General features: G+C 42.8%; 1 long non-coding RNA gene across 1 annotated transcript in view; it reads left to right on the plus strand.

Moving 5' to 3' along the window:
- LOC132663176 (uncharacterized) overlaps positions 1–16,148 on the plus strand; it is a 40,701-nt gene that overhangs the window by 19,505 nt on the left and 5,048 nt on the right. Inside the window, exon 3 of the long non-coding RNA XR_009602968.3 lies at positions 13,387–13,464. This is a non-coding gene — a long non-coding RNA (uncharacterized LOC132663176). The remainder of the gene's footprint in view (positions 1–13,386; positions 13,465–16,148) is intronic.

Genomic DNA, 16,148 nt, shown 5'->3' on the forward strand with positions numbered 1-16,148 from the left:
TTTTGTGTGTGTGTGTGTGTGTGTGTGTGTGTGTGTGTGTGTGTGTGTGTGTTTTAATGCTTATTTTGAGAGCGAGAGAGAGAGAGAGAGAGAGAGAGAGAGTGAGTGCACAATTAGAGACTGGGAAGAGAGAAAGGGAGAGAGAGAAAGAATCCCAAGCAGAGAATCTCTGTGCCACCAGTGTAAAGCCCAACTGACTCAGGGCTCCGACTCATGAACTGTGAGATCATGACCGAGCCAAAATCAAAAGTTGGATGCTTAACCACTGAGTCACCCAGGCACCCCTGGAGCAAGTTTAAATATTGAGGCCTTGTTCATGCATTTCAGAGGACTGATTGAACTGGGAAGGTGTGGGAGGAAGGAAACATTGCTAAGAACTTCTGCCCCGGGGCTCTGATGATGGGGGTGAGAGGGGAGCACGGGATACTATCTAGTCAAAAACGTGATCTGATAAAAGTGCTCCAGAGCTCATGTAGTTTTAGGCTATACTGATGTAATTATAAAGCCCCCACACCAGGGGTAGATCAGAGTCCTGCTACACTTCGGTTTGTCATACCACACCTAGAACATCATGCTGTGAGGACCATGTGAGTGGTATTTGAGAATGTGTACAAGAAAGAGCAAAGGGTATGTAGCCGTACCATTTCCTGGCTGTGTAATTAGCGGGTAGGGGTGGAAATCGCTCAGTTCTTTCTAACCCTCGGTTTCTTTACTTGTAAGACAAAAAAAGTAAAACCTCACAGGGATTCTGTGAGGATGAAAGTGATCGTGAGAGCTTCTTGTAAAATGAAAAGCACTGTGTAGATCGGAGTGCCATAAACTTGGGTGGTGTGCATAGTATTATTGGAGTGTTCTAATGGTGCACCTAGGCATTTTCCTAGAGTGCGGTTGGGTAGACAAATGAAGGAAGGGAAGATATTGTGCATTTATTTCTCTTAGCGTTCCTTCCTTGCTAAAATCCTTTTCCAAAGCTTTTGAATTCTTTTCAAAGAGTGTGGATCAAGCTTTGTTTTCCTAAGTGGGGAGGGAGAGTTTCTGGTTTCCTTCTCTCACAGTCTGTTGATGCATGATAAATGAGTTCTGTCTCTGCTAAAACAGATGCTGCTGTACTCACAGTGATAACACGGTCTATGACTTTAGAATGGCGGTAACCTGACTTTCAATTTAGTTTGTTCCAAAGTTCCTCCTCTGGCATCCTCCCCCAAGGCTTCTTTCTATTTCTAAATGTACAGACAAATAAGCATCTCTGGATTAGCTGTGAGTGGTGGTTTATGTGGGGAAGAACAATTCTGCTCCCACCTTGAGCCCCCATTCCATCTCTATCCTTTCTTTCCCTAACTTCCCAAACTCATACTATACTAACTTGACCTATTCCCCCCACCCCATACCTCCTAGATTCCTTCACACCTGCAGTCTACTTTTTCTTTCCACATATTGTTCTCTCATGCCTCATCAGTGACTTCCTAGTGGCCCCTCCACAGTTCTCTCTGACCTCCTATAGCTCGTGATTCCTCCTGGCACTTGCACTCTCCTGGAAACCTGCCCTGCCCTTGGCATCTGTGGCGGTGCGTTCTTCCCCTTTCTCCCTCTTCCTCATCCTTGCTCCCAGGCTTCTCTTTCACATCCCTAGATGTAGGAGGTATTTCCCAAGGATGACTCCCTGATCTTTTCTCTGTATACTCCCACCCTTCTTAGATGGTTGATCCAACCGTATCCCTTTAGCTATTATCTCTGTACAGATATCTTCTAAATAAATATCAGTCTGAGTTCTAAGCTCACGTGTTCTTGGATACCATTCATTATGGAATATCCCACTGCACCTCAAACTTAGCATAGCGAAAAGCAAATTTATCCTCCCCATAAGACCAGTCTCCTCTGGTTTCTTTCTGCTAGGGTAGTGGCGCCATGTTCCTGGTCATCCAGCTGTAAACCTTCACAATTGTCTTGGCCTCTGCCTCCTCACTGGACACAGCCTCCAGCTGGGCACAGTTCAATGAATTTCGTCTTCCCAGTGTCCCACATGTTCATTCCCTTTTATCCTTCCCCATGCCACCATCCCAGAGGGGAACCTCAACTTCTCATTGGAAGTACTGGAAAAGCTTCCTAAATGGTCTAGCTGCTTCCATTTTCCCTCACCTTCCCCAGACTGTCCTGCACTAACAGCCAGAACATTCCCCCTATGGCTGACTCAGTACTGGCTCACTTGGTACTCGGTTCTACTCTTTGTAGAATACTGTAAAGTGTCAGTAATACTTGCAAGATACAGACTCAATTTTTCAGCCTGGCCTTTAAAACCAACTTCCCAACCTTCCCTCCCATTCCTTTCCTGAAAATACCCCCACACTGTTCTGATTAAACAGTGCTTTGCCCTCCCTGTTTGGCTGTGGCTTGTTCTAACACCCACAGTACCTTTATTCACACCTCCTGACTGTTCAGTGCTCCTCCCTGTGTCTGTCCATCCAGATACTGAGTGCCTCCATCACAAAGCCTTTGATGCCAGGTACTGAGTTGCCTCCATCACAAAGCCTTTGATGATGATGGTGATGATGATATGTTAGTCACTTTATAATAGGTACCTGAAATTTTACATATATTATCTCATTTCATTTGTCCAACTCATAGTATCCCCATTTCCCTGGTAAGGACATTAGTGGTTTGAAGAGATTAGGTTATAGGGGCGCCTGGGTGGCGCAGTCGGTTGGGCGTCCGACTTCAGCCAGGTCACGATCTCGCAGTCCGTGAGTTCGAGCCCCGCGTCAGGCTCTGGGCTGATGGCTCAGAGCCTGGAGCCTGTTTCCGATTCTGTGTCTCCCTCTCTCTCTGCCCCTCCCCCGTTCATGCTATGTCTCTCTCTGTCCCAAAAATAAATAAATGTTGAAAAAAAAAAAAAAAAGAGATTAGGTTATATCCCAAGATATATAAGCTCATAAATGCCAGAGTTAGGGCTCAAAACCAAGGTAGGCTGTCTGTAAAGTTCAGATTTCACCATTCTGTTCTACGACCTTTTCCTACCTAGAAGTGATCTCTCCTTTCTGAGCTATAATCACACTTGATTTGAACTTTTGTATGATAAATATCACATAATATTTTTAATTTTGTTGTTCAGATGTATACATCTTTTCTACACTATTCATTCAGCAAACAGATAATGGACATTTATTGCCAGCCTCTTCACTAAGAATTGGTGACATAGAGAAGAATGAAACAAAAGTCCTTTCCCTCAAGAAACTCAGTCTGATTGAGGACGAGAGACAACAAGTAAATCTGAATTATAATACAGTGTGGTAATTTTAATATTGATATTTCCAAATGTTCTGAGAGTAGAAAAGGAGTGCTAATTCTACTGCCACAGAAGTGGAAAGATAAGGATATTATATCGTGTACCCTACGGCTGTAATTCTTATTCAGAACTGCCATAGTATGAATTTGTACTGGTCAACAAGTAGAATTGGGGAAATGATGTCCATCAACTGATGAATGGATAAAGAAATTGTGGTTTATATACACAATGGAATACTACGTGGCAATGAGAAAAAATGAAATATGGCCTTTTGTAGCAACGTGGATGGAACTGGAGAGTGTGATGCTAAGTGAAATAAGCCATACAGAGAAAGACAGATACCATATGGTTTCACTCTTATGTGGATCCTGAGAAACGTAACAGAAACCCATGGGGGAGGGGAAGGGAAAAAAAAAAAAAAAGAGGTTAGAGTGGGAGAGAGCCAAAGCATAAGAGACTGTTAAAAACTGAGAACAAACTGAGGGTTGATGGGGGGTGGGAGGGAGGGCAGGGTGGGTGATGGGTATTGAGGAGGGCACCTTTGGGATGAGCACTGGGTGTTGTATGGAAACCAATTTGACAGTAAATTTCATATATTAAAAAATAAAAAATAAAAAATAAATTAAAAAAAAAGAATTGGGGAAATGAAGAGGTTTTGTACGTATGTGATGGTATTGTGGGATTTCTTTCACTTTATAATTCATTTCACAATAATAATAGTAATAATAATAATAATAGCCAATGTTTATTGAACACTTGCTTACTATATCCCAAGCACCATTTTAAGCACTTCATATATAATTAATTTAGTCTCTACACCATCCTTTAAGGTAAGTAACTATTGATATCCTTGTTTTATAGATGAAGAAACTGAAGCACAGGCATTGACCCTGTGCCATAAGTCACCCACCTAGTAAGTGGCACAGCTGGGTGGGTAGGATCTAGGAGACCATACATTTAACCCTCTTGCTCTCCTACCTCTCAATTTTACTTCTTTCACATTTAATAAAATAAAGTAGCAATATATATTATTTTCTTTTCCAATCCCCTCTCTCTTCTGTCTTCCCCTTTTCCCTCTCCCTCATGTTTTCCCTCTTTTTGCCATTTGTTGACTATCTATTCTGCCCCAAACAATGCAGGGTGTCAGGGATACAGAGGCAAATCTAAAATTTTTTTAATGTTTATTTATTTTTGACAGAGAGAGAGATAGAGCATGAGCAGGGGAGGAGCAGAGAGAGGGAGGCACAGAATCCAAAGCAGGCTCCAGGCTCTGAGCTGTCAGCACAGAGCCCAATGTGAGGCTCAAACTGACAGACTGTGAGATCATGACCTGAGCTGAAGTCGGATGCTCAACCAACTGAGCACCCAGGCTCTCCTACAAAGGCAAATCTAAAAAAACAGCATACACAGAAAAGTAAGGGAACACAGATAAGGAACACTAGCCATTATGGAGAGAGAGGGTCAAAGAAGTCTTCCTGGAATTGATGACCTTGAGCTTAGTTTTGAAGAGTGAATAGAAATTAACTATTGTGACACAGCAAGGCTGGGAGCCACAACCACAGGCTCTGGAGTCTGATCTATGTTCATTCCAATCAAGTTGTGTACAACCTTGGGAAAGTTACTTAAAATCTTCCAGCTTCAATCCCCTCATATATGGAATGGGCATCATAACACCTACCTCTCATGACTATTATGGAAATTTTAAATGATGAATTATGGAAAGCATCCAGCTCACAGCCAACCTTAATGCTCTGGCTGTTATTATGATTGTTCATAATCTCACTAGTAGTAAGCGAAATAGAACAGCTAGATAATAAGGCTGAGCAAAACAATAGAGTCATTTTCTGGATAAGGAAATGGAGATCCAGAGGGAGGCCTATGTCACACAGGCTTAGTGACGGTTGGAACTGGAATCTGGATCCTTCAAGAGTTCTACTGTTTTCCCTTCACTTGTCTGGTATTCTAAACTCTCCTGTCGATAAATCAGTCTATTTAATTCCCTGGCTTAATGAGTATTTCCCAAACTTTACAATTGTTGACATTCCCTATTTGTGACTTTTGCCACATTCTTGTAATAATGTCCTCTATATTATTACTTACTTAAAATTTTTCTTCAGATACACTCATTTTTACTAAAAAATATCAAATGGAAATTTTATATCACCATTATGAACAGAAAACCAATCACAGGCTTGTGGCATAATAAATTATATTTCATCTAAGGCACATTAAAATAAATACCAAACTATTAAAATAAAAGATGTTTCATCTAAATTATCTGCACTTCCCCAGTGGAATGTATACCACATCTTGGGAAATACTGGCCTGTGTAATTAATCAGTGAACTCTTTTCATTTCATGGAACTTCTAGATTATGTCCAAATCTATCCTAAAGTGAAACTTCCCTTTGCAGTGGCTGGTTTATAACTCCGAAGGAAGAAAGCAAGACTCACCTCACTCCCTGGCCTGCTACTGACCCACTATTATTCGTATCAGCTACTTTTGTTAGTGTCTCTAGTTGAACAGTAGCCTCTCCTATTTTTGCTATTTCTTCATCCTCTTGAGTTTTAGCTATTCTGGCATAGAATACATACTAAGAAGCTAACATGATGCTTTAGTTCCATTTATTTGGAAATTTCAACTCCCTGCTTCCAGTAGATTCTATCCCCTAGACTTGGAGTTTAGAGTTGGAATAACCTAGATGAGTCCCTACCTAAAAGGGACCACTGGTGATGAATTGCAACCTTCCAAATGGTCCCACCTCCAGTGCCTGCCAGAGGGCCTAGCACAGGTAAGCCTCCAGTAGTCCTCACCAGAACCAATTGAGGTAGAGGTGACTTTGGCTAGAGGTGCTGCCACTAGGTGGACAGAGATGGCAACTGCACCATTCTCACCTGCCAATTAAGTCAGAGCTTTGGCTCCAGCACTTTCCCTGGCGGAGCCTGCCTGGCTCCCTCATTCTCTTGACACTCTCTATTCCCCTCCCTCCAAGTCCTCCTCTGGGTGAGTGAGCACTGGGGATGTTTGCATACCAAACACTTGGCTAATTGATATTCTGTCACAATCTGCTCAACAAATGTTAGGTTTTTTGTGTTTGGGGTTTTTTGTTTTGCCTTTTGTGTATGTGTGTGTGTGCACATACACGTGTGGTGTGTGTGTGTGTGTGTGTGTGTATCACTTTGGTTGTATTTTTAGCCAGGTTGGGGAAGGAAAAGAAGGAGTTACTCTGGAAGGCAGAAAATGTATTGCCAGGTCTTTCTTGCCTGGCATTCTCCTAAGTGGCTGTGAATGCCTTTAACAGATGGAGTTCAGGATATGCTCAGATCTGATTTTATCAGCATATATCCTGGGCAAGTTCAACGTGAGGATGAAGACTTCCTTTGTGCTTCTTTATGTGTTGTATTGCCACTCTTTATTGTTAGTACACTCATCTCATTTTAAGGAAGCCAGCCCTGCTCAGCCATGATAGACACCTGTGTGGGAGTCACATAACAATGTCTGATACTCCACTGCAACAGGAGACATGGCAGTCCTGGCCCAGCACTTGGTAGTGGATCCCCAAGCCCCCATCGGCAGGAAGCACATCTTATTCTTATATGTGAGTGCAAGATTGTTCTTGGTAATCAAGAGAGAAATTAAAACAAACCCAGACGGAATAGCCATCCTCAAAGACTGCCAGTAACACCCAGAATTGCCCATAATTCTTCTATCTGAAGGGCCTTAGGCTTCATGATGAAAACAGAAATAGGAGGTTATATGTTATTATTGATATGGCCTTTATCATTATAATTGGGCACTGCACTTCACTTCTCAGTAAACATTAACTCGAAGAAGCAACTACCACCCTGAACGGCGTGTGGTGCAGTGGATAGAGCCTGGACTCTTGGATCAGAAGATAAATAGAGTATCTATTTCCACAGAACTGCTATTAGCTTCTGTTTTCACCCAGTTCAGATGGGTGTACAATACTTCATTCTCATGCACGGAGACTGGGGAGAATCCTGTCAGACAGAACTTAAATAACTTCATCGGTCCATCCAGTGAAGGCAGACTTTCCTTTCTAGAAAACCACACACCTACTCTGACTTATGGAAACCTCCATTCCCATATCCCACAACCAAATATGGCACCAAAATGGATTTAGTCATCTCTCTGAGAGGAAAGAATAGAGTGAACCTTCACTAATCCAGGCAATTTAATTCCCCTTTAATGGGAATTAAATTAAGATCTCAATAATACATGATGACAGTTCTGCTTTCTAGTCTTATATAGAAATCATGCCTCTGGCTCTAAATCCCAGTTATCGCTGACAGAGGAAGTGAACCATTGATCAAGTAATAGAGTTGCCATGTTGTAGGGAGTAGAAGGAGTGGAAAGAAGAGATTGATGACCAGGTGGTGGAATAAATAAGTACTGGGCGTGAGACTTCTTAAGTCAGACAGGGATGCCAGGCTGGGCAGGAGGGATAGTTACTTGGGGAATTACGAGGAAGCTCGTAATTGTACTTTATGGAGTTGTATGAACCTGGGACACAGTAAACACTAAATTTCATAGAATCTCATCGCTGGAAGAAACCTTTAATTTCATCTGGTCACATTTCCCAAGAGACGCCTGAGAGCCCTCTACAGACTCAGTTTACTAGAAAATGTTTCTGATTTTAAACAGTTTGCTAAAGAAAACCCAGCAGAGACTTTTTAAGTAACCCCCATTTGTTATAGTTATGATTATTACTTCATGACCCTGGGAAAGTCACTTCGTTTTTGTGGGCTTTTGCTCAAAACTGTGACCTCTCTGGGGCGCCTGGGTGGCGCAGTCGGTTAAGCGTCCGACTTCAGCCAGGTCACGATCTCGCGGTCCGTGAGTTCGAGCCCCGCGTCAGGCTCTGGGCTGATGGCTCGGAGCCTGGAGCCGGTTTCCGATTCTGTGTCTCCCTCTCTCTCTGCCCCTCCCCCGCTCATGCTCTGTCTCTCTCTGTCCCAAAAATAAATAAAAAAAAAAAAAAAAAAAAAAAAAACAAAACTGTGACCTCTCTGGCTATTAGTTTCTGCATCTATAAATAACAACCCCAGATCTCTCCTGCCTGCCCCTCAGCATGGATAACACGCTAAAGAAGACAACAGAAGTGGAAGTGTCTTGGTAACCATAAGGTATGGTGTACTTTTTAAAACATAAAGAGTGTTGCTATTACCTCTATATTCTCTCACCAGCGACATGCCCCATGCTGTACAAAAGTAGCAGTGTTTTATCCCTCTCCATTCTACGACAGGGTTCCTCACCTTGCCCATAATTCTTTTTATGGAGTTACCCACAGATGGGTCCCTACAAGAGCGTTCACCAAGGGATCCTGTGCTTTTTCATGACAAACAAGGAATGGGCTTGTGCCCATGCAGTGCCTGCCACCTGCAGAGGAAGGGCCAGCATGCACAGGGGCTTTTGGCAGGAACAGCCATCTTCTTGCTCCTCCCCACATTCTTGACAAGGACCACCTGTCCACAGGCCTCTATCAGCATGGGTGAACCTTAATGAGCCCAGCAGTAGCAACCCACACAGAGAGAGGTTCCTCCTAGTCCTCAGTTTTCAGTCACAGTGGAACCTCATAATGGCACAGACTGTTGTTCATTTTAACAGGCATTTAGTAAGTGTTTGTTATGAGTCAGGTCCTGTGCTTGCCACGGGGGATATGAGATGAGTCAGACATGCTGCCTTCCCCTAAGACCTCACAGTTTAGTGGGAGAAACAGACTCATGAGTGTCAAACACAGGATGTGTTATGACCAAAGCCCGGACGGTGTTCGGGCATAGCCGCTGGATCACTTCTTAAGTCAGGCTGAGGGCTCTGGGTTGACTTCTCAGAAGAGAAGAGATTTAAAGGGAACCTTCACAGGGGTGTAGAAATTCCCCAGGGGAAAGGGGGTGGGGTGGGGATTTCAGACAGCAGGAGCTGCAAGTACAAAGGCAGAGATGTGGGAGGACAGCTTGGTTCTGGGTAACAGGGAGGCTGGAGTGTGTGGTGTGATGCACACCAGGGAGTGAAAAGACTTGAAATCAGAAAGGTAGTGGGGGCCCAAGCAGCAGGCCTGTATGATGTCATGGGAAGCACCGAAGGATTTTAGGGAGGAGAATGTCATGGTCAGGTAAGGTTCTTTGAGCAGTTAGGTCGCAGTGTAAGGGCTGGGTGGGGAAACAGAGGGAAGACAAATTAACTGAGAGTATTGCAGGAGGGGATGGATTCTAGAGAGATTTAGGGAGTAGAGTTGATAGATCTTATTATGAGAAGGTCTAAGAGCTTCTGGCACAGGAAATTAAAAGAGAAAGAAGGCAGACTGAAATTTTAGTGAGGGCCCACAGGTAAGATGACAAGATATCTTGCATCAACTTGACTTCCAACTTCTTGACTGCCCGGTCAAGATGGCCTATGGAATGTTTGTGGACAGGAGGTCAAAAGCTCTTTTTTACAAATGATTTTTAAAGCTGCAGAGGTGGAGTCAGCAGATTTGGCTGACAGAGCCAGTATTTCCTTCCTTCTTCTCTCATGCTCCACATGTCTTAGTCCCAAAACCAATTGCTTTGTCAAGGAGGATGTCTTCCCCAAATAGAAAAAGGCCACATTTTGGTTAAGGATTGGCAAATAGCTGTGCTAAGATCTCCTTGCTAAGTCCTATCTGGATTCATGCATTATCACTAAGAACTGTACAGTTCGGAATACTCTGCTGCCTATAGCATACAGTTACAGACCAAGCATGGGGCAAATTCCCAAAAGAATTGATATTTGAGCTGGGTCTTGGAGGAAAGCAAAGGAAAAACAAATGCACTAAAATGATATCTTACCCGGTCTGGCACCTAGAGTGCTCTGAAGGTGGGCTGTCCAATAGAACTTTCTGCAGTGATGGAAATGTTCTTCCGTACTATCCAATAGGGTGACCACTAGTTGCATGTGGCTATTGAACACTTGATATGTGACTAATATGATTGAGGAACTGACTTTTGAACTTAATTCGTATTACTTTAAACTTAAATAGCCACTCTAGCTAGTGGCTACCATATTGGACAGCACAGCTCTGGAGTACATTTGGCATGCCCAGATTCTGTTTTACATGCTCATTCTTTGCTTCATTCTCCTTGTGACCCTCCCCTGTCCCTATTCTCGTCTGCCTAGTCCTTCCAGTTTGATGTACTAATTGGCTGTCGTCCAGCTTCCAACATTGGTTCTGTTTCCTGGTTATTGATTTTCTCTCTCATCACAACAGATACCTAGATAAAGTAGGATTCAGAGAATCCTGTCTTGCCACATTGGGCCCTTCAACAGGCCTTATTCACTCCTTTTCCTTGGTTTCTTTTCTCGGCCACTTTAGCCAGTTGGTAACCTGGACTATTCTTGGATGTTTTCCCTCCCTGACAACCTGAGTTAGAGGATGGGACAGTTGGAAAAAATGGAGGGTGGGGAGGGAGGGTTATAACAATAAATACTTTGAATAAATACTTGGATTTGAGGTCTCTGGTAACAGGTAAAGGGCTCCATCCTGAGGCCTTTTCTGTTGGTCATTTTTAACTTTGATTTGTATAAAGATAGCAGTATCAATAGATTGATTACATTTGTGGATGAAAAGGATGGATTCAGAGTACAAAAAAAGGCTCTTGATAGGCCAAAGCATTTGGCCAAATTTAACAAGACGAAATGTAATGATGACAAATCCCAGATCCTGTGTTTGGGTCTAAATGGCTAATTACCTATGTACCAATGCACAGTTTAGAAAGCTTGGTGTTTTTTTGCTGATTATTAATCAGTGTTGGATACCAAGAAACGTAATATACTCTGGGAAAGTACTATAGAATCCTATCCAACAAGCAAGTTCTTATCCAAGAGAGATCTGCTCATTTCCATACCAATCAGACCACACCTGGATCATTGTTTCAGGTTCTGAGCTCGCACTTTTAAAAAGGTGGGGGAAGGGGAGGGACATTGATAAACTAGCCACAGTGGTCAAGGGACAGGAAACCTATCATATATGAACTGGAACAACTGAGCCTTAGGAGAGCAGACCATAGGGACAGGGTCACTGTCCTCAGTCTCTGCAGGGCAGTAACAAACAGAGAGCAGACATGCTTTAAGGGGCTCCAGAGGGCAGAGCAAAAAACAAATGAGTGAAAATTCAAGCGGACTTCAGCTCAGTGGGAGGAAAATATTTCCAATTGAACTGTGATTTTTGGCAGTTTAATCTACAGAGGCAGAGTCTGGTAGAGACCCTGGAGGAACAATGTAAAACATGCCCCAAAGCCAGTCTGCTCAAATATGGATTGTCTCTATCGTGATGGATGGCTCATTCAAATGTGTAGGCCCTACACTTGCTGACCCCGTTTAGCTTGCAGGTTCTATATTAAGTGTCAGATTCTTCTCATTCTAGCTCAGCATTCTAATTAAATAACCTTGGCTCCTTGCATGTGGAAAACAGGTTTCAAGCACAGAACCTCTAGCACCAAGCAGAATGGCAACATAATTTTAGCTCCTGAGCAAAATGGGTCTCACAATAGCGTCAGTATGGCATGCACATTAACATTTGAATATGCTGTATAATAAGCATGCTAATTACTCTGAGAATACTTGAAGAATAAAATCAGCCGTGATCATTAGAAGAGAAAGGGGCTAGCAATTTATAGCATGGCTGCTGCTTGATATTCAAAAATACATGACGGCTCTCCTCACAGGTAAAAGGTAATTACTGTGATTATAAACTGTAATGATAGTGGCAGGAAGTGATCAGAATTTTATTGGAAGTAAGGATGCAGTACACTTGTGTTTTTTGTTGTTCTTGGTTTCTTTTTAACCACATTCAGATTTTAATTTTTTTTAATTTTTTTAATTTAATTAATTTTTTTTTTTTAATTTACATCCAGGTTAGTTAGCATGTAGTGCAACAATGATTTCAGGAGTAGATTCATTAGTGCCCCTTACCCATTTAGCCCATCCCCCTTCCCACAACCCCTCCAGTAACCCTCAGTTTGTTCTCCATATTTATGAGTCTCTTCTGTTTTGTCCCCCTCCCTGTTTTCATATTATTTTTGTTTCCCTTCCCTTATGTTCCTCTGTTTTGTCTCTTAAAGTCCTCATATGAGTGAAGTCATAATGATTTTTGTCTTTCTCTGACTAATTTCACTTAGCATAATACCCTCCAGTTCCATCCACGTAGTTGCAAATGGCAAGATTTCATTCTTTTTGATTGCCAAGTAATACTCCATTGTATGTGTATATATATATATATATATATATATATATATATATACCACATCTTTTTTTTTTAATTTTTTCTCAATGTTCATTTATTTTTTTTGAGACAGAGAGAGACAGAGTATGAACGGGGGAGGGTCAGAGAGAGAGGGAGACACAGAATCCGAAACAGGCTCCAGGCTCCGAGCTGTTGGCACAGAGCCCGACGTAGGGCTCGAACTCACGGACTGCAAGATCATGACCTGAGCCGGAGTCAGACGCTCAACTGACTGAGCCACCCAGGCGCCCCACCACATCTTTTTTATCCATTCATCCATCGATGGACATTTGGGCTCTTTCCATACTTTGGCTATTGGTGATAGCGCTGCTATAAACATTGGGATGCATGTGTCCCTTCAAAACAGCATACCTGTATCCTTTGGATAAATACCTAGTAGTGCAATTGCTGGGTCGTAGAGCAGTTCTATTTTTAATTTTTTGAGGAAGCCTCCATACTGTTTTCCAGAGTGGCTGCACCAGTTCGACTTATTACTAATAAAAACGTGTCCCCATTTCGATGCTTGGTTCGTTTGAGCAGTTTAGATGTGAACCCATTGCTATATTGCTAATCTCAACTCTGCAGAAAACGGCTGGCAGGGTTTACAAGGGTGATGAGGAGCTGGGAGAGGGCGGGCCTCAGGTTGGACATGGGGCCATGATAATCACCTTGTGCTAGGTTAGAAGCTGTACTGGGGACCTGGTACCCCGTGCCTTGCATGACCTAGACTAGCAGTTCTCAACGTCTCATCTGCAGACCTCTCAGGGATCCTGCTGCTCTTTCAGGAGGTCCATAAGACCAAATTGTTTGTATAATAATATTAAGGTGTTATTTGTCTTTCTCACAGTATTGAACAACTACATACTGTATGATTCAACTTATATGAAATGTCCCAAACAGGCAAATCTATAGAGACAGAACACAGGTAAGCCATTGCCAGAGATCAGGGGAGGCCCTGAAGGGAGAGTGATTGCTTGATGGGTACAGAGTTTCCTTTTGGGGTGAGGAAACTGTTCTGGAACTAGGTAGTGGTGGTTGTGAATTTCCGAAATGTCACAGAATTGTATACTTTAAAATAGTTAAAACGGGGAGTGCCTGGGTGGCTCAGTCGGTTAGACATCTGACTTCGGCTCAGGTCATGATCTCACAGTTCATGGGTTGGAGACCCGTGTTGGACTCTGTGCTGACAGCTCAGAGCCTGGAGCCTGCTTCAGATTCTATGTCTCCCTCTTTCTCTGCCCCTCCCCTGCTCACACTCTGTGTCTCTTTCTCTCTCTTTCTCAAAAATAAATAAACATAAATTTTTTTTAAATAGTTAAAATGGTGAGTTTTAAGTTACGTGAATTTTACAACATTAAAAAAAAAAAAAAAAAAAAAGAGAGAGGGAGAAAGTTTGCAGATTGTCCCGCATAAGAAATTCTTCCTATGCAGAATTTTTAAGCTTCTTGAGGGTTTTCTAGTCATGGAAGTTCTCCTGTTTGTGAGGCCCTTTCAATAGCTATAATTCTTATAGTTAGGAAACATTTTTCTTATTTCCTGGACAAGCGAGGCTATTTAAAACCATTTTTTTGGACTTTGCCTAATGCTTTATCCTTTTGCCTTATCTTTTCTATCAGCCTGGAAAGCTACTACTTATTCTTTGAAGCCCATCTAAAAATGACACTCCCTTGGTGAAATGTTCCTGGGCCTGCAGCCCCAACCCTACCCCAGGAAGAATTGGTCCCTTTCCCCCAGTCTGGGTTCTTATAGTACTTTGGTGATATTCCTTGTATCATATTCCTGATGCAAGGAATTGTATCACAGTTACTCACAATAAATCATTTTTTTTTGTTGTTGTTGTTAATGTATCTGTCTCTCCTAAAAGGTGACTCTTAAGAGCGGGAGTATTTCTCATTACCCCAAAATCCCAGTACACACACAGACACACACAGACACACACACACAGCTCTCCAAATGTGGTACAAATTAATAACTTTATATTAAGTACTTAAAGTTTTTTTATTCATTTATTTTGAGAGAGAGAGAGCACGTGTGCAAACAGGGAAGAAGCAGAGAGAGAGGGAGAGAGAGAGAGAATCCTAAGCAGGCTCTCACAGAGTCTGATGCAGGGCTTGAACCCACAAACTGTGAGATCATGACCTGAGTGGAAATCCAGTGTCAGATGCTCAACTGACTGAGCCACCCAGGTGCCCCTTAAGTATTTTTAAAAGGGCTTTACAAACATTGACTCATTTAATCCTTATAACTTTATATACATACATTTTATAGATGGTTCACCTGAGGAAACAAAAACTTTGGGGCACAAGATGTTAAAACAGCAAAGTTGCGTGACAGTAAAACCACATTATAGCTTGGCACATGGTTGGTGCTCAATAAATGCCTATTCTGGCAAAAGAAAAACTGGCTAAGAACATTAGGTAAATAAAAGAGTTCTATTCTTATGACTTGTTAAATGTTTGTATATAGTTTTTAGACTTCACAGAGTGTTAGAGCTGGGAGGGACCTTGGCTATCTCCCTGTGCAAGTTAGAGATAGGGCAGGGGTGCTCCCAGGCGGTCCTGTGGAAGAAACATGGTCCTGGAGCTGAAGCGGGGAGATCAGGAGCGGGGAAAGAGGTCTCCCAGAAGCGGAGAGAGTGAATAAGTTAACCGAGAGAGATGGTAGCTTAAGACAATTATTCAACCAGCACTAAGGAAACCCCCTACCCAGGAGAAAGGCCAGGGGAAGGCAGGAGAACTAAGAGATGGGAGAGCCACAGAGCAGCACAAGATGCCCCAGAGCATGCATGCTCTACAGGGGATACTCAGAGTCTCAAACCAAAGAGCACAAGGCTTCCCGCAAAAACCAGCTGTATCTCTTTATCCCACATCACCCTGATAGATCTTCCCAGAAGCAACTACCGCCAATTCAGCTTCTGATTTTTACCTCCATGTTTATAAACACGTTTCTGTTGCTTTACCTTGGTTTTCCCACTTTAGACATTATATATTGAGTTCCTAGTATTAGAAGATTAGGGTTTAGCTGTCCAATGCCACCCCTAAAAACCAGGTGTGCACCAGTCAACTGGAAGCCAAGTGGCCCATCTGAAAGGGAGGCAGCTCCTACTTATCAGGTTACTGCCAGGAATCCAGCTCCAGGCTGACAGTATGGATCAAAGTATGTTAATTTGTAAGTAATCAAAACACAGCCCCAAAACTGCCTTAACAATGAAGCTTCCACCAGAAGTCCAGGGTGACTCAAGCTTCCAGGTTGGTTTGATTCAGCCGAACACCAATGTCATCAATGCTGACTTCCATGTGAGTTGGCTGCCAACAGTCCACAAGCTCCTCACCCATATTCAGACAGGTGAAAGTCATTTCTGGAAGCCTCCTTAGCAAACCTCTGTTGGTCTAGATTGGGTCATGTGCCTGTAGTGGATACTGGGGAGGTCTCCTCAGTTCCCCTTTTCAGGGCAGGCATAGCTGCTAGGAATATTCTGGCAGTCAGTCTCAGGTCTCAAAAAGCCACTTCCCCCAAGGTTTTACAAAGTTTTACCTCTTCCCGGGTGCAGCCTGAGGCCGGCAACTGGTTGATGTAGGAATACAAATGCCTGGCTCCTGTACTTCAATT

The sequence above is a fragment of the Panthera onca genome, chromosome D4 (assembly GCF_046562875.1).
Source record: "Panthera onca isolate mPanOnc1 chromosome D4, mPanOnc1 haplotype 2, whole genome shotgun sequence".
In the NCBI taxonomy this organism is placed as follows: domain Eukaryota; kingdom Metazoa; phylum Chordata; class Mammalia; order Carnivora; family Felidae; genus Panthera; species Panthera onca.